The following is a 22,182-nucleotide window of genomic DNA, read 5'->3' as shown; positions in this document are numbered from 1 at the left end:
CTCACACACACTCAAGGTAAGTTCATATTCTATAAATAGGCATTCTGAAGCATTCTAGAAGTCAGTTTCACCTCATTTCCTCAATGCTTTCATCACTCACCTCATAAATATCGCTGCACGGGTCATTTCCGGAGCACTTGTCCGTTTCTTTCCAAATATTTCTACCCCACTCCGGCTCAAGATAAGTCCAGCATTTCTAAGTAGATACACTGAAGCAATCCAGAAATCAATTTCATCTCATTCACTCAGTTTTTTATTCACATAATGGACACATTTTGGAAATACTGCTCCTGTCTTTAGCAGTGTGCGAAATTTCAGCCAGTGGACAGCCAGATTCTGAACATTACATCTGTTTGATCCACAGGATTCCGGCTGTGCAGCCTAAGTCTATAAAAGAGAGAGGTCACACAACAGCAATGATGTCCAAGGTGCCTGTTCCCCCTCCCCCCATCAACGAAAACGGTGTAAAACTATCAGCTTTGGGGACAAACAATACATCAAGATTATTCGTAATAGTGAAACCAGCACACGGGTGACACATCTAGACTCAACACTGCAAATTATAGGCCTTCATATGTTCCTGTCATCATCACTGAAGCAATCCAGAAATCAATTTAATCTCATTCACTCAGTTTTTTATTCACATAATGAACACATTTTGGAAATACTGCTCCTGTCTTAAGCAGTCTGAGAAATTTCTTTGTGATGTTAAAAACATTTCTACCCCACTCACGCCAAGGTAAGTGCATATCCTATAAGTAGGTATTCTCAAGCACTCCAGAAACAAATTGCATGTCATTCGCTCAATTATTTCACGACTCACATGTGTGTCACATCTCCGAACCACCTGCCGATGTTTCTTTCCAATGTTAAAAATATTTCTACCTCACACACATTCAAGGTAAATTCACATTTTCTAAATAGACACTCTAAAGCGTTCCCGAAATCAATTTCACCTCATTTCTTCCATGCTTTATTCACTCACCTAACGCATTTCGCTGCGCGGCCAATTCCGGAAGCACTTGCCCGTGTTTCTTTCTAATGTTCTTTCCATGCTTATGCCCTGAAGGTACCAAAATAAAAATAAAGTAAATAAATGTTAAAAATATTTCCACCCCACTGAGATTCAATTTAAGCCAATATCCTATATAGACTTTCTGAAGCTTTACAGAAACCAAATTCACCTCATTTCCTCAATGCTTTCACCACTCACATCACACATTTCGCTCCACCGCCAGATTTCTGAAGCACTTGCCGATGTTTCTTTCCAATGTTAGAAATATTTCCACCCCACTGAGATTCAATTTAGGTCTATATCCTATAAATAGACATTCTAAAGTTTTCCAGAAACCAATTTCACCTCATTCCTTAATGCTTTCCTCACCCACCTCGTACATTTCGCTGCAGTACCCATCGCCGAGGCACTTACCGATATTTCTTTCCAGTGTTAAAAATATTTCTACCCCACCGAGATTCAATTAAAGTCCACAGTGTACAAACAGACACTCTAACATCTCCCTGAATCCAATTTACCCTCATTTATTTAATGCTTTCATCACCCACCTCGCACATTTAGCTGGACAGCCCATCTCCGAAAGACTTCCTGATGTTTCTTTCCAATGTTAAAAATATTTCTACCACACTGAGATTCAATTTAAGTCCACATACTACAAAAAGCACCCTGAGACAATCTAGAAATCAATTTCACCTCATTTCCTCAATCTTTTCATCGCCCACCTCACGCATTTTGCTGAATTGCCCATTTCTGAAGCACTTGTCGATGTTTCTTTCCAATTATAAAAATATTTTTACCACACTCAGGCTCAAAGTAAGTGCACATTCTATAACTAGACGTTCTCGAGCATTCCAGAAATACATTTCGATGTCATTTACTCAATTATTTCACCCCTCAACTTGCGCTTTCCAGGGCGCGTCACACCTCCGAATCACATGCAGATGTTTCTTTCCAATGTTACAAATATTTCTACCTCACACACATTTAAGGTAAGTCCATATTCTATATATACACAGTCTAAAGCCTTCCAGAAATCAATTTCACCTCAATCCTTTCATCACCCACCTCACGCATTTCGCTGGATGGCCCATTTCTCAATCACTTGTCGATCCTTCTTTCCTATGTCAAAAATATTTCTGTACCACTGAGATTCAGTTTGTCTATATCCTATAAATGCACACCCGGAAGCAATCCAAAAATCAATTTCATCTCAATTACTCAATGCATTCATCACCCACCTAACACGTTTCCTATAGCTTTAGTTGATTGCGCGTCATAAAACCATAGACTGAGAAGTTATCCGTCAAAAAGCACTCGTTACGAGTTAAGTTACAGTGTTACAGTTAAGTTCTTCAGCCTGAAATGTAACTCGCAATTACTGGGTTACTAAAAAGGACGAGTTGCTTCCAAGTTACTTATGACACAAAATGGCATTACGCAGGTGCAGCGCGCGTGAGCAGTTGAGTTAGACCTGGAGTTACCTGCGGAGGAGTGCAACCCGCTTAGATCGTCTTTGTTTACACCCAACAATAGATCTCTCCCTGTTTGTAAACAAATGACCCCAAATTTGGTAGAGCTGAACTACGCTCGAAGCTAGAGGTGAACAACGTCGCGCCCGAAAGCCACGGTCTTGAGGAGATTACGATGGTCCCTGAAAGGGACGCGACCTTCAGTCCTACTTTTCCTTCAATAGGAAGCAGCGAACAAGTGCTCGTTCGTGGAACCCAGCCCTCTCCTTTCCGATTTGTTGCGGTTTCAGTCTGTCTACCAACGTCATGATGATGTTTCTCTGGTAAAGAGAGATGTTACTCCCCTGTGATGATGATGATGGTGATTCAGGTTTTTATGGCGCACGGACAACTAAGGTCATAGTGCGTCAAAGCTATGGTCTTACTCCCCTGTGGGCGCAAATGGTTCAGATTCATTTCAAAGGCAGCGGCTCTTACTTCCTGAATAAAATACTGCCATTGATTGAATATCACGTTTCATAGCAAAAAATGCATGAAGGAACTGCAGAGAAGGCAAGAAAATATGTGCACGTAAGTGAAAAGCGAATTAAAAGTAACGTGGAACTTTGGCAAAGTTGCCTGAAAAAGAAACGAGTTGCTCTGAAAGTTACCATGGCGCATAAGTACCGAGTTAAGTTTCAAGTTACCAAAAAAAGATGATGATGATGATGATTAAGGTTTTTTGGCGCATTAGCGACGAGGGCCATAGCTCCAAAAAAAGGAACTTAATTACAGTAACGAGTTACCTCGAACTCTGCATAAAGGCTCAATCATCATCATCTCGCACGTTTTGCTGAACGGTCCACCTCAGAAGCACTTGCTCATTTTTCTTTCCAATGTTAAAAATATTTCTACCCCACCACTGAGATTCTTATTAAACATATATCCTATAGATAGACACCCTGATGTCCAATTTCACCTCATTTCCTTAATGCTTTCATCACCCACATCAAGCTACTCACTGCATGACTCAAGGAAAGACGCATCTCCGAAGATACACAATGAACGAAATAAATAAAAAATTGTGTTCCTTCACGAATTTTTTGCAGACGATCTATCGAACGGATTTTTGTTCTGAAAACGGCTCCGGTAACAGGTGACCCAAGGGACCAGATGTTCTCATTGGGACAACTTCGTGGCTTTTATAATTAAAAAGTTAATTATTGAAAGTTAATTAAGACATTGCCTTAGGACTTCGATAATGCTCTCCTAAGGTGTGCCCTTCAGCATGAGGTATATTGTAATTGATTTCATCTCTGAAAAAGTGATATACATATATTTTAAAGATATGCTGCTGATGATGATGATGACGATTCGTGTTTTAATGGCGCAGCGGTAACTACGACCATAATGCGCCAAGATCATGATAAAAGCATTAACAGTTTAAGAGAAAATGATCCAGCGATTCATTAAAAGGTACAAGCATTTCATTAAAACTAACGCATTACCAATCGAAAGGCATAAAAGAAAGCTGTAAAACTAGAGTGCATTTAAAGGACCAATGTTTTGGAAGAAGTTAAAAACCCGTTCAAACGGTATGAAAGCTTCATCCCCTAGTAAAAGGGAAGGATGGAGAGGTAAATGGTATGTGTAAAACTCATGGAAATGACGGTGTCGGTGGGTTTCATACAATGGACATGTGATGAGAAAGTGGAGGACGGAACTGTGTGCGCCACACCGTGTGCAGAACGGGGGATCCTCCCTACGAAGGAGGTGACCGTGCGTCAAATAGGTGTGGCCAATCCTCAGCCTTGCGGAAACAACTTCATGAAGACGATTATTAAAAACGTACATTGATTTCCCTATAGTGGGTTTAACTAAATGGAGTTTATTCTCATGTTGTGTATCCCAGTACTGCTGCCACCTGCTATTTATGCTTCTCCTAAGTGCTAGACGGAGGTCAAGAGAGGGTACGTCAAACTGGCTCATCTCAAATGAAAGGGCTGCTGTGGCAGCTGTGGCAGCACGTTCATTCCCGAGTATACCAACATGACTGGGTACCCAGCAGAAAGTTAAAGAAAAGAACTTTTTGTCACCCTACTGGAAAGGCACTGTGCCCTGCGTACAAGAAGGTTCTTTGATATCCCTATGTTGCCTATTGCTTTAAGACAAATTAGAGAGTCTGTGTAGATGACCGATGACTTGATATGATATTGTAAAATATAATTCAATGCGGTTATTATACCATATATCTCAGCACTAAAAATGGATAGTACATGAGGTAGACGATATGAACTTGTACACCCATCGGTTACTATTGCGCATGATACAGCGGTACCAGTTTTTGAACCATCTGTATAAAAACCTCTGTGTTCACCAAGACTTCGTTTTACGGACTCTAACTCCTGCTGGAGTACGACAGGTGGTGTGTCCTGCTTCCTCCACTTCGTCAATGTGCAATTAAAACGTGGAGGAGACTGCCACGGCGGAATACGTGAGCTTGCCTGTACTACCGTGGAATCGCAATGAGGGAAGTTGTAAGCCTCCCATCCCTGAAGGACACGCATGCTGAATGGAGGGACAACGTTGTGTTTATTAAGGAAAAGCTGTTTGTAGGATGTGTCTTCGACACAGGGAATGGCTGGGTTATGGGTGTATCCCTTTACCCTCAAGAAGTATTGGATGGACAGGTAGAACCTCCTCCTTTCTAGGGACCATTCGTTGCTTTCAACGTACAGGCTTTCCACTGGTGATGTGCGGAAAGCCCCAAGAGCCAGACGCAGGCCTAAATGATGCACCGGCTCAAGGGCCCTAAGCACAGATTGGCGAGCTGAACCATAAACAACACACCCGTAATCAAGTTTGGACCGGATTGTTGAGGCATAAACTCTGTAAAGGGTCTGGCGGTCCGCACCCCACGATCTATGAGACAAGATTTTCAAGATATTCATAGATTTTGTGCATTTGACTTTTAGGTGTTAGATGTGGGCCAGAAATGTAAGCTTCGTGTCAAAGATGACTCCGAGGAACTTGTGCTGGTCTTTTACCTGGAGGTCACACCCATTTAACTTAGTGAGAGTGAGGGAAATAATCCTCGAACCCTTGAAAAAAGAACGGAGACAGTTTTCTCGGTTGAGAAGCTCATCGTGTGCGTGCACAACCTGCAATACGATTTGAGCTCCCTTCTCCGATACATGCACGTTCTAAATATGGGTGAACCGTGGATCTTAGCTTCGAGTTCGGAAAAGATAAGAGGGTTCAATATTGGAGATCTCTATTTCCGCGATACCACGCAGTTTTTCAAGCTCTCCTTGTCGAACCTGGTGGAAACTCTGCTCGCCAGCGGAGGCGAGAGCGCGTTTCATTGTACCCGTTAAATGTTTGGTGACCGTTTCCAGGGCATTTATCCGTACACCTTCGTCGATAGTCTAGAAGTGTACAATTTGCCCGCGCTACCGCCAAAGGAAGCTTTCAAAAGCGACCTGAACGACCAAGAGATCACGGACGAGGACTATCAGTACGCCCTCGAGATTTTCGAATTGTTCGAATGTGAGGACCTGGGCGATTACACGCGTCTGTACGTTACGCTCGACACTTGTCAGCTGTGTGACGTCGTGCTATATTTCAGGAGAATTGCGCAAGAAACGGATAGGATAGATATCTTGCGCACCGTGTCCCTTGCCAGTTACGCGTGGAGCAGCGCTCTGAAGTTCACTAAAGTCAAGCTCGAGTTCATAAGTGATCAGGAGATGTACGAAACGATCGAGAAAGGAATCAGGGGAGGCATTTGTAACAGCTTCCATAGATACTGTCGTGCTAATCACGAGGAGTGCGACGATTACGACCCCCAGCAAGAAAAGACTTTTATCCAGTACCTCGACGTGAATAGTTTGTACCCGTACGCGATGACTTTCCATCTCCCGACAGGTGGTTTGGAGTGGGTCGATCCTTCGAGGTGGAGCGAGATCGATTTTCTCAACATTCCTCACGATTCGGAAGTGGGTTACGTCTACGTGATAGACTTGTCATATCCCGAAGAACTGCACGCGCTCACCAGGGATTTTCCCCTGGCACCCGAACAGAGGTGTGTGGACGAGAACGAAATCTCCCCCTACCAGCGACACTTGAAAGACGCGTTGGCGCTGAACGCCCTTCCCACAAAGAAACTCTTGCTGACGTGCTATGATAAGAACGCTACGTCGTTCATTATGCATTGCTCGCACTGTATGTGAGGTTGGGCATGAAATAAAAGCGTGTTCACAGCATTCTTTCGTTCCGCCAAGACAATTTTTTTGCGAGCCTTCGTGCACAGAAACGTCGCGTTGCGGAATGCCGCCAGCACGAAATTCGAGCGACTTTTGTACAAAACCATGTCCAAAAGTACGTACGGTAAGTCGATACAAAATGTGAGACGCATGAAAAAGTATGCCCTAGCCTACGACAAAGAAAGCGCGCTCCGAAAAGCTAGCTCCGTCAGCAGTCAGCATTTTCACATTCTGAGTGACAAGTGGATCTTATACGAGATGCAGAATAGGAGGGTCAAATGCACACACCCCCTTTACGTGGGCTTTGCCATTCTAGAGATATCCAAAGTCCGAATGTACAGCTTCATCTACGAGTCGCTCTTTTCTCGCTTGACGTGTCCAGTGCAATTGATCTATAGCGATACGGACAGCATATTTTTTTCTATCACGTGTGAAAGCCTGGAAGAACAGCTGATGAAGATTGAGAATGAGTTAGATCTGTCTTCCTATCCACCGGACCACCCGCTTTTCAACAACGAGCACGCGAACCAGATGGGGTACTTTCAAAGACGAGACGGGAGATGGTGTTAGTCAGCGAAAATGTACTGCATTCTCTTGGCTGGGTCACACAAACAGATCGCGAGAGCGAAAGGAGTTAAGAAGGACGTGGTGAGGAAACACTTATTGCACGAAGTGTACCGCGATTCTCTGTTCAATGAAAAGACAGTCTCTCAGAAGCAGTGCACCATCCAGAGTATAAAGCAAAAAATGTACACCATTTCGAGACTCAAGAAGAGCTTGGTCCCCTACGACGACAAACGCTATCTCGTGCATGCCGTACACTCCTTCCCTTACGGAAGCTGCGAATACGGTAAGCTTTGCTGGTGTTTTGACGCGTATCGCATTACGATAGTACTCCCTCTTTGTGCAGCAACGGAAAACCCAGAAGAGAGGCCGAGACCGTCGTCGTCGTCAGGCATCGAGTAACCATGGAACAAAGAGCTGCACGCGCATGTAATCGAGAATAAAAGTTCTAGTCGAGACATGCTCTCTCTCTCTCTCTCTCGCAGACAGGAGAAGCACGGGTCATCGTGGCAGTGTGGTAGCGGAATGGGTGTACGAAAAGAATGACCATTCCGTCATCGTACTGGTACTGTGACCCGCGCAATGACGACGTCACGATGAAGATTCCCCTTTTCTGGCACATCTGGTCATCTCGTAATGCTCCGTTCGTGAGATTAGGTAAGACAGGGAGGGTGTAGGCATCTATCGTCCAACTCTTTTGTATGTATTCAATAAAGATGTTTCAGTGAAAAAAAACACAGTCTCGTCAAAGTTATTCGGACTGTTTAATGCGTTGCATGTCAATAACCAAGCGGTATTTGAATAAATCAATGACAAAGTTGACGATATAGACTGCTTGCAAATGTCGCTGCTTCCGTAGGGCGTGCTTAATATGAGCGATGGCACGAGCGAGAAGGTCCACGATGTCTGCAGCGATGTAGTTGAATTTTGCGTTGGCCAAGCTCACAAATTCGCTCATCAGTCCCTGGGGTCCGTCCGGAACCGTTATACAGACGTTCTTGTAACGAGTAGTATATAGTCAGCTCAAGAAGCCGGCAAGTCACACAGTCATCTGGACGCCATTAATTAGCAATTAGAGCTAATTGGGACCCCCCACATTAATCAGCATCATCCAATGAGTCATCACACTAATTGGGGAGCGTCTAACTAGTGTCCAGACCACTGTGTGAGTTGCCGGCTACTTGAGCTGATAAAAATAAAAAAATAGGTAGAAAATAAGATAAAAAGATAGAGATAGAGTGGAGAGAAGGAGTTTAGTTGAACATCAACGACGCCATCTTGAAGACGGCCGCTGACGGTTGGAACGGCCGCTGACCGTCGCTCTGCGACGGAGCACAGAGGCAGGTTTGCAAAGCATCGCAGCTATGACCACCAGTTCCGGACATCCTGTGACGTCAGCTGTGACGTCATCATGGCATGTCTGGGCAAGTTAGGACAGCTCTGGACATGCAAGGAGAAAAACACTCATAATGCAGAGGCTGGGAAAGCAAGAGTATGCAAACTTCAATAGCTAACAACAAAAAGAATGAGTTACACAACAAATGAGCCCACCAGAACAGGAGCGCAGAACCATGCGACTGCTCCATCCGAGAGGCAGGCAGAAACTGACTCGTAATGCTTTTTTGTCCTGTATAAAGCCACGCAGCTGAACCCCCTAGCGGTTACTTTCTCAACTAATCTCACAACAAAATTATTAAGAATCACGCCAGCGCTACTGCCGTTCCCAAGGCAGAAGAAGATATAAAATGGCGGGGATGCCCGGACAACAGCAACCAGCACCCGACGTGCACTGGCACGAAAATCGCAAACAAAGCGGGAACAAAGTTGGCGAAAGCATTAGTTACACAACAAATCACCTCACCACAGCAGGAGCACAGACCGATGCGACTGCTCTCCGTGACAGCCAGCCAGAAACTGAGCGAGCGCGGGGAGCGCACGTCTGCTTTCCGCGACAGCCGGAGAGAAACTGACTGGGGCGCCGCTCCGCGGCCGCTACGCCTACGCGCTCCTAGCGCCCAAGGACGCTTACGCTCTAGACAGGGGACCTGTTATTTATTGAATCACTATCCCTAGATTATTTCCATTATTCTACTATAATGATTGCATATAGGAACTATTGCAGAAGAGCACCATAGACAAGAGGAGATCGTAGCATTTCATTCCCAAAGTCTTACTGTACAGGAAAAAAAAAAAAGGTTCAGCAAGACATGTCCATCCCAGCCGAGAGCCATGCAGCTAAGTGAATAATGACGCTTTATTCCTCCTGAATAAAGTCACACACCTGTCCCCCTCGCGGTTACTCTCTGAACTAAATGAATTGCAAAATTATTAAGAATAGCTCTACTCCCATTCAAGGCAGCACTATCCTCATCGTCAAGAATATTCCTTGTACAAAAAGAAAAAAGCTACATGTAGAAGGAAAGCATGTCAGAACAGGCCTAGGCATGTCGGCGCATGTTTGTCAGAGAACAAGGGGGGAAAAAGCGAAAGAAAACCAAGAAGAAAACCAGCATCAAACTATTTCTAAGCACACGCACTCCTCTTATTCAAAAACAGTGCTCATCATAAATCCGTCCAGGAGAATACACACCATTTTTCTATTGCTACACTTTTTTCCAGTAACGGTCAATGCATTGCTACAGACTGCGTGACGTCATCACATCCTGTCTGAAGAAGAAGACAGCAGCAAAGACTCCTATTATTTATTGAATCGCAAGATTATTTCCTTTGTCCTACTCTTAAGGACATTCATTCTCTCATTAAAATTCAACAAAAAGCACCCCGCATATTAACGATTTTCACCCCAAAGGCTCATCATGGTCACTAGAATTACAGTAAACTACCACTGCTCCTTAAAATAATAAGTGAGTCCACTCAACATCACCTCCAGGCTTATGTAATACATGACCCTTTCTATGCTCATACATTCCTTGTCTGAGGCTACACCTGCGAGCAAAAAGGCGCGAAAGCCGGGTGGGCAAAGTTCCATTCGCGCATTGCGAGCACAAAGGCGGGAAGGCCGGTGGCAAAGTTCCATTCGCGCACGCCAAAGCACAAGACACAGAACGCCTTTACGGGAACACGATGGCATTCCTATACTATATTAATGTTTATTGCATTGCAGTTTAGAAAAACTACAACTAAACTATAATTTTAGGAGCCCATTAAAATTCTACTTTCTATGGAAACTATAATTGCCCTATTACTTGGATCGCTATTAATGAAGCGCTCCATTTTTTTCTCTCTTCCCATTTCAGCCTTGTCATGCAGTGAAGCAGACTCACATCCAAAATCATTAATTTACACTGAGGGTGCTGTGCTTCAGGAATTCCTATCCTGCGCTCAGATGCAAGCATTTCTTCACGGATACCTTTAACAGCTGACTTCCTCAACATACCGAGCTCCTAACAGCATCTAACAAACAATCAGAGAAACCCTCTTCTCAGCTGCACCATGCAACTTTCTTCTGCGTAAAATCGGTGATTTGAGGAAGAGAGCAGCAAAAAATTATGCGCACTTGTGCTTGACTTAAAAAACCTGAAGCATATGCTAATAAACTAAGAAAAAGACACTCGTGTCTGGTATCTCATAGTGCCACATACACAGACGCATTGCCCTTTGCGTAAAGAAAGCACAGGACAGGTATACACAAATTTCCTTAGGTGAGCAGGGAAAAGGCTTAAGACCTCAGGTCACCACACATCGCCACGCGGCTATCACAACATGACACCAACAACATACTAGCAGCGGGAAGAACTGCAACACTGCTAAACAAGTCCAGACATGCCACGATGACGTCACAAATCAGGAAAAAAGCACACGCACGCACGCACACACGCACAGAGGACAACGCATTAAACACATGGAGCACTCGGGAATAATCGTAGCGTTACCACACATTGCTACGAGGCTCAACGTCTAACACAAGACGGCAGCAACAAGATATTAGCGAAGGGTAAAAATTGCAACACTACTGAACAAGTCCAGGCATGCGACATCGCATACAAAACACTGCTCATCGGGAAAAAGGCCTAAGCCCGCGGCGGATCGTCATAGAGCATACACAACTTCATTTTTCTACTTCGCGTAAACTAAACGCGGTCTGCTTAGAAAACAACGTACAAATTTTCGTAAGGAGCAGAGAAATATAGAAATTTCTACTCCGTGCTCAGATACCAGCATTTCTGCTCAAAAACCTGCAAAATTAAGCACTGCTTACTTCGTCAAGATATCGAACTCCCAACAAAATCAAACAAACAACCCCACTTCCGCTGGTAGAATACTATTTAGCTTTTACGCAGGAGGCTTTCTTCTACATAAAAAGAAGAGAAAATAAGAAAAGAGCAGCGAAAAATTACACGCACTTTTGCTTGACTTAAAAAACCTGAAGCATATGCTAATAAACTAAGAAAAAGACACTCATGTCTGGTATGTCATAGTGCCACATACACAGACGCATTGCCCTTGCGTAAAGAAAGCACTGGACAGGGATACACAAATTTCCTTAGGTGAGCAGGGAAAAGGCTTAAGACCTCAGGTCACCACACATCGCCACGCGGCTGGAAACGAAGTGGTATTTTCCGGTTACTCTAAAATAGCGGAATATTCTGTCGCGTAAAGTGCGTATCACGCGTTCAGCCTGCAATGCTTTGATTACTGGAGAGAAGGTAGAATACATGTGTACCTTCTTTCGTGAGAGATACTCCTTGACGGTCTTGTTGTAGAATTCCCCTCCTCTGTCGCAAAAGATGCGTGTAGGTACGTTACCTCCCTGAAAAAGTCTTATCATGGCCCTTTTCATTTCGGCGGGGCGCTTCGTCTTTAGCGGGAGGGTGCGCAGAAAGCAGGAGAGGCAATCGACTGCCACGAGAATGTAGCGGTAGCCACCGTTGAATCTCTTGTATTTTGAAAAGTCGGCGAGATCCATTTGCCACACGTCGTTGATCTTGAGCGCGATGATGCGCCTCCTATTAAACTTTCTTCTGACCGTATGGTGTAGCGTGTAGGCATCCAGCTTTCTGAGAATGGCGAGAGCCTTCTTTTTGCTCAAGTGATGCGCTTTTCTATAGCGTTCCACACCCCCCAAACCACCCTCTGGTTTCTCATATCCCTCCATAAGTCGTCCACGCAATCGAGGCCTGCTGCTGCTGCTGCTGCTGTTGAGGCTCGCGAGATTTGGGCAGAGAAATCAGATGCAATAGTTTCGAGACTTTGGGGAACCAGGAAGGTTTCTTTCCCGTCTTACGTTGCAACAAATAATTGACGAGTTCGTAAACGGAGGAGTGTCTGATGGGCTTGCCCGACACGGAGACACAACCCTCGCGATCCCAGGAAAGAACGTTCTTTAATTCCGAGACGACCCTTTCCACTTCCTCTTCGTCCACCTCTGGAGAGAGGAGCGAATAGTCAAAGTCATTTGTAGCGTCGGACGCCTTGTTTTTATTGTCGTAGGGGTCAAATCCGTACTGCTTGAGTATGCGATACAGTGCTTGCAGTATGAGTTTCACTTTGACGTCGTCACTCTCCTTCGAGGAAAGAATGTTTCCAATAGAGGAGGAGGTGGTCACTTCAATTCTCTTGGCCATTGGCGAAAAGGTTCAACATGGCGGAAAGCAGGAGAGGAACCACCGACGAAAGAACGCCCTGTCCTCGCTGCTGAGACAGATAGCGCTCCAAACGTTGCGGATTCTTATGAATCTTTTTGTAGGCGAGCCGTCGTAAAAAGCGTTTGTGCTTCTTCAAACGCGCGAACGTATCTAGAGCTAGAACCACCTTTCTGTTCAATATATTGAGGCAAATTTCGGAGAGGTGTTTCATGTTGGACGAGGACGAACGTCTCAAGACGTCGCGACGGCGTGGAGGGGGTAGAGTGGAGAGTACTTTGAGTAAAGTGAGGTGAGGCCGGAGATTCATTTCGGAGCGTAGATATATTGACGTTCGCCGGGAAAGATATTGCTACGCAACCTGTGATCCTCGTGCGTATAGTTGTGAAGATCCACGAGTAAATATGCGTGGGGCGACGACATCGCTTGTTTATATGCGTCCAGAAAATACTCCAATCTTTTTCTGCCAAATAGCTGTTGGCCGAAATGTTCCATCTGGTGCACGCTGCGCACGGTGCGCCACAGGACGACGTAACTGGCATTGTAGGATATTGTTCTAAAATGGCTACTGTCGAAAAAGATGTGTTGAACGAGTAAGAAGATCGACGCGTTGGCGTGGTGAGAACCCCGAAGGAAAAGGTCGGTCACCTCCTTCAAGGAACCGGCGTCGGTCATGTGATCGTCGACGACGATCAGCGTAGCGCGCGACGTGTCCCACTCTCGCGGTAGCTCCTTGGTAAATTTTACGGAGTCCCCGAATTCGTCCTGCATGCTCGGCGAAGCATATTTCTGCACATAGAATATTTGTGACGGAGGCTTGTCCACCACGTCGTTCAGGTTCCTCAGCACGTTAGCAATGAAAGTAGATTTGCCGCACATGGAGGGGCCACTTAAGATACAGCGAAAGGGATGACGGAAACGAAAAGGTTCGGGGGAAGACATGTTGCGAGCGTACACGTTGCACGAAGAGAAAGAAGAGACTGAGACTCGAAGAGAAATGCATCGCGTTTATTTACACGTCGTCGTCGTCGTCCTCTACGTCGGAACTGCGTTCCCAATACAGATTATCCAGGCTAAAGTTGGACTTCTTTTTCGCCAGTCTGTCCGCCGCTAAGATGCGGTCGAGCGTCTTCATCTTGTCGTCACACATTTCTTGACGCGCTTGCAACCATTCCAGGCGGTAGACTTGAAAGGCTTCCTCCACGATGCCGCGAATAAATTCGCGAAGTTCTTCGTTTTTTGTCTTTTCCTTGCGACGACGAGAAACGCAGGAGAATAAACCACACATGGCGTTTTCCACGTATCGGTCAGAATGATGACGCGAGCGTGGTGCGCGCTGCCTTTGTACAGATAAACGCGCGCGCGCAAAGAAACGAGAGTGAAACCGAAACTCAGAAGCCACCCGTTGCCGCTAGGAGAGCGCGCGCTGCGGAGAGCCGAAACCGAAAACATCCGCGGTCGGCGCAGAGGGCGCTAGAAGCGCGCGCGCGCATGCGCGGACGGGTGGAGCAGAGGGCGCGCGCGCATCCATAGCTGCCGCTGCGCGTCGCCTTAGTCGGTTTTTCTCTGGCTGTCGTGGAAAGCAGACGTGCGCTCCCCGCGCTCGCTCAGTTTCTGGCTGGCTGTCGTGGAAAGCAGATGTGCGCTCCCCGCGCTCGCTCAGTTTCTGGCTGGCTGACGTACAGAGCAGACGTGTGTTCCCCGCGCTCGCTCAGTTTATGCCTGGAAGTCGCCGCGGGGGAAAAGGTGAGTGATTTGACGCGCTCCCTTTCTCGTATGTTTGCCGTGTTCAGCGGTGACCAACGAGTGATTTGACCGCGCTCGTGTTAAGCCTTTTCTCGCATGTTTAGACTTGTTTTGTGGTGAGCAAGCCTTTTGTTCGGGTTGACGCATGTTTAGGGATGTGTGCCCAGTGGTTCCCGCCTTGTGTTAGCTGCGTAGTGTTGTGACGTTGAGGTTAGGCCTAAGCGATCGCCCCCGTAAGCCTTTTTCCTCGTATGTTTGCCGTGTTTAGCGGTGACCAACGAGTGATTTGACCGCGCTCGTGTTAAGCCTTTTCTCGCATGTTTAGACTTGTTTTGCGGTGAGCAAGCCTTTTGTTCGTGTTGACGCATGTTTAGCGATGTGTGCCCAGTGGTTCCCGCCTTGGGTTAGCTGCATAGTGTTGTTTGATTTGATTTGATTCGGGTTTTATTGGCGCATTGCATAGTGTTGTGACGTTGTGGTTAGGCCTAAGCGATCGCCCCCGTGAGCCTTTTCCCCCGATGTGTACCGTTTTCTCCGTGCTGTTTTAGCAGTAGCGGTTAGACCTTTTCTCTCGCATGCCTAAACTTGTTTAGCAGTGCTGTCATTTTTACCTGCCGCCAGTATCTTGTTCTGTCTTTCTCGTCTAGAGCCATGATGGTCGCGCCATCTGGTGTGATGCCTAGCAACTAAGTGGCCACCTGTCGTCGATCTCTGCAACTACCCGACGTCAACAAGCGCTGGTCACCTCGGAGCCGTTTCTTCGCCGCGGCATCGTTGATTTTCGAATAAATTGTTTCTCTCCACTCTACTTCTACCTTTTTATTTTATTTTCTACCTATTTTTTTATTTTTATCAGCTCAAGTAGCCGGCAACTCACACAGTGGTCTGGACGCGTCTTAGATGCTCCCCAATTAGTGTAATGACTCCCTGGAGGGTTCTGATTACTGTGGGGGATCCCAATTAGCTCTAATTGCTAATTAATGGCGTCCAGATGACTGTGACTTGCCGGCTTCTTGAGCTGATAATATACTACTGTAACGGGCGTAGATCCGACGCACCATCTCCTGCAGCGGCCCCGGCGAGATCTCTCCTATATTGCCAAAGCCTACATGTCTATCACGTAGCAAAAAGCAGTGATGATGAGCTCGTTGCGGGGACTTTCGCTGCTGAAACATTCCTTCTCCACTTCTTCCCAAGAAGCGTGGGTGCGGGAACAATTTTGTAACGAGTGGTAGCTGAACATCTTCACGTATTGATGACGCGAGCGCGGTGCGCGCTGCCTTTATACAGATAAACGCGCGCAAAGAAACGAGAGCGAAAGCGAAACTAAGAAGCCACCCGTTACCGCTAGGAGCGCGCGCGCGCGCAGCGGGAGGAGCAGAGAGCCGAAACCACTCGTGGTCGGACGGGCGGCGCAGAGGGCGCTAGGCGCGCGGGCGCATGCGCGGTCGGGTGGAGCAGAGGGCGCTAGGAGCGCGCGTATGCGTAGCTGCCGCGGCGCGGCATCCCAGTCAGTTGCTCGCTGGCTGTCGTGGTGAGCGGACGTGCGCTCGGTTGCTCCGCAGTCCCCGCGCTCGCTCAGTTTATGGCTGGCTGTCGCGGAGACCAGACGTGCGCTCGGTTGCTCCGCAGCATAGCTGGGCGGCCTCACTCATGAGGACCCTCATGAGGACGCCTCACCCTCACCTCATGATGATGAAGTGAGGGTGAGTGAGGCCAGACCACGCTGAAAGTTCCTCATGAGGACAGTCGTGAGGCATTGTCCCTCATGAGGCCCACCGTGAGGGCCCTCATGAGGCCAGTCATCGTGAGGCCATCAATACGTGAGGGTACAACGTATTCCGTGAGGAGCTTCACAGATGAGGCCGTGAGGCCCTTTGTGAGGAGCCTCACCGATGAGGCCGTGAGGCCTTTTGTCAGGAACCTCACCGGTGAGGCCGTGAGGCCCTTTGTGAGGAACCTCACGGATGAGGCCGTGAGGCCTTTCGTGAGGAACCTCACGAATGAAGTCATGGGTTCATTCGTGAGAGCCAAGAGATCCAAGAGCCTCACGGATGAATCGGAAGCCACTGTATCCCCTCCCTTGGAGAAGGTGTGCGTCAGATGACATCACTCTGCGCGAAGGGCTAATGGAAATTCGAAGATCTTCGAGGATCGCCATGTTCCGTCCTTAGGTTTCATTCGTTCATATACAGGGTGGTCCACCAACCATGATAGAAATTCATAGTAAGAGACGTTGGCCCCGGAGGGACATGCGGTCAAGGGATTTTTTTTCTGCCAATAACTTTTGCCACATATTGGTAACATTTTTATTTCATTTTAATTGACGGAATTGAATTGAACTCCGAAATTTTCCAAGGCAACATTTTCGTTTTCTTTGCGGAAATGGGTTCCCCGTGGTCATTTTTCTCAGTATAGCACATAATCCCACTCGTAATGCAATGGCAATTGCCGAAATAAATTCGTCGAAAATTCGTGGAGATGAGCCCTTGGCTCCGCCTCTTTTTTGACGGCTCTATGTTTGAGCGCAAAGCTGCGAAGAAAGGAGGTTACATTGACACGCCACACGAGGGGGGAAAGGGTTACAAGCCTTACCCATGGAACAAACACCCGCGGTGAGTGCGGGAAGAGCTATTTTATCAAAAATGAGGTCACCCGACGTGTTGACAGGTAGGGAAGGAAATACATTTTTGGACCGTTATGCACTCCGGTCTCAGTGAATGCAGTGAACAAGTAAACGGCAGCGATGGCAAGCACCGTGTATTCCAACCAAGAAAAAACAAGGATGATCATTGCTCTGGGGGCTGCAGGTATGGACTATGACAGAGCAGTCCTGAAATACAGTGAAATGCTTCCAGGAACTATGGTGGTGAGCTCTTGTACCATAAGGCGTGCATTTGTGAGACTGTCCACAACACGAAGTTTCCATTCCGGTACCCAGAGCCGGTCACACCCAATCTCTGCCAGTGAGTCGACACAAACAGACCAGGCCCTGAAAGAAGCAGGAGATGATCTCCACGTAAAGTCTGCGCACCCTGGCAAAGTGAGTACAGATATCAAAGTCAAGTGTTCTGAGGATACTACACAATCACAAACTCCACCCATACCACGTGGAGTACTTCATCAGTACCATACTTCAGTACTTCAGTACCATACTTCATCAACATTTCCAGCCGGGCGACAACCAGAAATGGCTGGATTTCTGTAACTGGATCCGATGTCGGACCCAGGAAAGCAGAAACTTTCTGAACAGCGTCATTTGGGCTGATGAGGCCCACTTCTGCCATAGCGCTCAAGTGAATCGACACAACACGCATTATTGGAGCCAAACAAACCCACACTGGCTATGGGACTGCAAGCATCAGTACGAGTGGGGATTGAACGTATGGGCCGCGATTTATAATGGAGCTATTATTGGGCCAATCTTTTTCACGGGACCCCTAAATGCCAACCGTTACTGTAGCGAAATTTTAGATGCCATGTTCAGCTTTATTGATGACCTGCCTCTTGCTGAACAGACCCGCGTGTGGTTTCAGCACGACGGGGCTCCACCTCACAGCGCGCGGCGTGCAGTACAGCTGCTCCGTCACATGTTCCGGGAGAAGTGGGCTGGCCGATTTGGTCCAGGGTCATGGCCCGCCAGGTCTCCTGACTTAACGCCGATGGACTTTTACCTCTGGGGTCGCATCAAAGACGAAGTATACAAAAGCGAACCACGATCGCCGGCTGACCAGCAGGGGAAAATCACTGCTTTCTGCTCGTCGCTTTCCAGATCCGAAATAAAAAGGGCCGTGGAAGATACAATTCGGAGAGCCCACTGGTGCATTGCAGCAGATGGCGAACGCTTCGAACGCTTTTACGCTAATGATAACCTAATCGAAGTACACAGGAAGTGTGTTGAATGTGAAGAAATCCGTAGCATGTTGAAACAAACGAATTGAAAAAAGAAGAGAGCTGACAGGTGTTCGCGCATACAACTCTCTCTCTCTTTCACACACACACACAGGCTCATGACAACAAGGTGGTGCAGAAAAGCTACGAGACCGCTATCAGCGGTCATAGTGAAAACAGCCACGTAGCACCCAAAAGCAAACAAACACACTGAGCAAAACACGAATAAAGGAAAAAGAGCGCGACCCTGAAACTGACGTGGGCAAAGCTGATACCTGGCAGCGGAACTCTTCTGTGGGTTGGGTTTGTAACCCTTTCCCCCTCGTGTGGCGTGTCAATATAACCACCTTTCTTCGCAGCTTTGCGCTCAAACTTAGAGCCGTCAAAAAAGAGGCGGTGCCAAGGGCTCTCATTTCCACGATTTTCGGCGAATTTATTTCGGCAATTGCCATTGCATTACGAGTGGGGTTATGCGCTATACTGAGTAAAATGACGACGGGGAACCCATTTCCGCAAAGAATACGTTAGATTGCCTTGGGAAACTTCGGAATTCAATTCAAGAAATTAACTTTCCGTCAATTGAAATGAAATAAAAATATTACAAATATGTGACAAAAGTTACTGGCAGAAAAAAATCCCTTCACCGCATGTCTCTCCAGGGCCTACGTTTTTTACTATGAATTTCTATCAGGGTTGGTGGACCACCCTGTATGAAGGTTACCATGAAGAATCTCACTTCAAAGGGGCATGCGACTTTTTCATTAGTGACCTTACAGATAAGTCATGACTCTCTTAGGCGGTCACGTTATGTTGTTGCATAAGATAAAACCCCGAGAATAGGGAACACGATCTCGAAGTCGTGTTTTGAGTGCCACACTACCCCTTGTGGATTCGTTTTTCTGCCTGTTTACTGGAATAGCAGCCTTGTTTGGAGAGGCCCTGTACCGCGTTTTCGAAAGCGCGTGCAGCTGCCTTCGCCCGCTAATTTCGAATGATTGCAACTGGACACACGCGTGCTGTGTCGTGCCAAAGGTGCCATGTGCGGTGTTTTTGTATTTTCTTTTTAAACAAATGTTACCGCTGCTGGGAATGTAACGAGGCCTTCTTTTTATTTTGACAGCCCTTGTTCTTAACAGCATAAAGCTGAATATAAAGCAGCCTTTACCGGGCTCCCCAAAGTCTGTGCGACAGCAATAATGAAGGAAGTACTAAGGAAGGAACTAACAAAGCAGAACAAACAAATAACAATCAAAAAGATCTATGATGAAAAACCCGAGACTGGGGAAGAGACGAAAAACAGACGTTGAAATTGAGTTTGTGTACGTCGTCTGTTTTTCGTCTTTTCCCCAGTCTCGGGTTTTTCATCATGGAGTTGCAAGAATTTTCAAAATCTTTCTTTGTCTCCTCAAAACAAAGCCAGGAAAACTGGAATCCCCGTGACTGTAGCGCGCCTTTGAACTGTAAAAGAAGGAGAAGAAAAAACAATAAAAAGGCACGACCTGATTGCAGGTGCGATTAAGTACCATCGTTGTGCCCAAACACTTCAACTGTGAGCGTATCCTCCGATTCTGGCAGCAGCGTGATACGGTTCTGAGAATCGAGTACAGGATCTCTTCAAGGACTATTCCCCGCCACCACCCGATCATTTCCGTAACGGTACATCTGCACTGTAGTATTTCGGGCTCCACTTTACTGATGCCAAACACTAACGTTAAACCTCACTGTTACAGTAACAACTGTCAGCACATTTATCCAAGCACAGCACGAAACCCCGTAAACAGTTTAATGCCGCGCAGTATCATTAGTACCAACTACCGACACAGTAGATAAACGCCGACGTCTCATGTGAACATGACGGAAAGTTCTTTTGAGGCTCACGTACGTGTCTCCTAGTGACTTGAAGACACATGAGGCCATGTGGGTCCTCATGAGGTGAAGGTACGTGAGGACATGAGGGCCCTCATGAGGTGAGGGCACGTGAGGATGAGGACTCCTGAGGCCGTGAGAGCCCTCATGAGGTGAAGACAAGTGAGGATGAGGACCCTCATGAGGTGAAGACAAGTGAGGATGAGGACCCTCATGAGGTGAAGATACGTGAGGCCATGAGGGTCATGAATAGCCTCATGAGGTGAAGGCATGTGAGGATGAGGATGGTGAGGCCTTTCGGGATCCCGATGCCCTGAAGTGAGGTTCGTGAGGGAAAAATTTGAAATGGAATGTGAGGGTGAGGGCGACTGAGGTTAAGTTACTGGTGAGGAAAATTTGGTGAGGGTGAGTGAGGCTGATAAAGTCCGTGCTTCGTGAGGTGAGGATGAGTGAGGCCGCAGGAAAATGCCCACCTATGCTCCGCAGTCCCCGCGTCCGCTCAGTTTCTGCCTGGCTGATGAGCAGTCCCAGGGGAAAAAGGTGAGTGATTTACCGATGTTTGTGCGTTGTTTTACCGTGCTCGTGTTAAGCCTTTTCTCGCCGTACGCGCATGTTTACACTTGTTTAGCGGTGTCCCATACCAAGCCTGTTGACGCACGTTTACCGTCGTGTGGCTAGTGGTTCCCGCCTTGTGTTAGCCGCGTAGTGTTTTGACGCTGTGGTTAGGCATTTTCTCTCGCATGCCTAGACTTGTTCAGCAGTGCTGCCATTTTTACGTGCCGCCAGTACTTTGTTGTTCTCTGTCTTTCTCGCATAGAGCTACGATGCTGGCGCCATCTGGTGTGATGCCTTGGAACTAGGTGGCCACCTGCCTCTGCAACCGTCGTGCCCCCCCAGTCGCCCGCACCGGCGTGATTTCTTCAAGATGGCGTCGCTGATTTTCAAATAAATTGTTTCCCACTCTCTGCTTCCTTTCTATCTAGTTTTTTTTCTACAACCCCAGTTTTACACAGAAAGTCCACAACAAGTATTGCACTGAGTTTAATTTTGCCCAATTTCAAAATTTTTAAAATTTAAATTTTTTAAAACATTTTAAAGTAATTTTAAAATAATTTAAAGTAAAGTAAGTGCAATACTTGCCGTGGATTTTCTGTGTAAATCTTGGGTTGAATGATTACTACTCCCCTAGAGGGATACCATCTCTGCCTTGAAGTACACGGGAGAAGAAATAAATGAAAGTTAACAAGAAGTATGGCCACAAGGAAGTCAGATACCTTGACGGAATATGAAAAGGTCGTTGGAGCCCTCACTAGGCGGCTGACTCAACTGAAAGAGGAAATTCAAACTTCGCAATAATCCTACCTCCAAGAACAACCTAGAGAAGAATGGGGGGACCCCCACCAGAGGAGTTGTCAGAGCTTCCAGGCAGACTCTCCAATCTCCCAATACATATGAAAGAGAGTAACCAGAGAGAAGATGAGTTCACCCCAAAGTGGAGGAGGAGATGATGATTGGGAGTTTAGTGGTGCAACGACAACAAAGCAAAGTGGAGGAGGCCGTCACAGAACTGGAGGATACATTCATGGACGTTCATCCCCAAAGTGGAGAGAGAGGGAGATTATGGTTTTAATGGCACAAAGGCCATAGAGCGCCAAAACTACGGTGAGTGTGTGAGAGATGGTTATGGGAGAGATGAGAGTGGGATGTGAGAGTGTGTGGCAGTTAAAAGCTATCTACAGGTATGAGCGATGAGATGGACCAGGATAAGAAAGAGAGGAGGGTGA

The 22,182-nt window shown here is 46.8% G+C and overlaps 2 long non-coding RNA genes across 3 annotated transcripts in view; both read right to left on the bottom strand.

The window, feature by feature from the left end:
- Positions 1 to 226: 226 nt before the first annotated feature.
- The window catches only part of LOC135372113 (uncharacterized), a 130,153-nt gene continuing 108,197 nt past the window's right edge, over positions 227 to 22,182 (bottom strand). Inside the window, exons 4-5 of one of the 2 annotated variants that reach the window (XR_010415833.1) lie at positions 986 to 1,063; positions 227 to 387 (exon numbers count right to left, since the gene is read on the bottom strand). This is a non-coding gene — a long non-coding RNA (uncharacterized LOC135372113). Of the gene's footprint in view, positions 1,064 to 22,182 lie in introns of both variants that reach the window. The other variant, XR_010415832.1, reaches the window with a different exon arrangement.
- LOC135372114 (uncharacterized) lies at positions 8,040 to 9,303 on the bottom strand. The gene is made up of 2 exons (XR_010415834.1): positions 8,844 to 9,303; positions 8,040 to 8,732 (listed from the first exon to the last, which is right to left on the bottom strand). It is a non-coding gene; the product is annotated as an uncharacterized LOC135372114 (long non-coding RNA).

The sequence above is a fragment of the Ornithodoros turicata genome, unplaced genomic scaffold (assembly GCF_037126465.1).
Source record: "Ornithodoros turicata isolate Travis unplaced genomic scaffold, ASM3712646v1 Chromosome13, whole genome shotgun sequence".
In the NCBI taxonomy this organism is placed as follows: domain Eukaryota; kingdom Metazoa; phylum Arthropoda; class Arachnida; order Ixodida; family Argasidae; genus Ornithodoros; species Ornithodoros turicata.
This window is presented reverse-complemented; position numbering and strand designations above follow the sequence as displayed.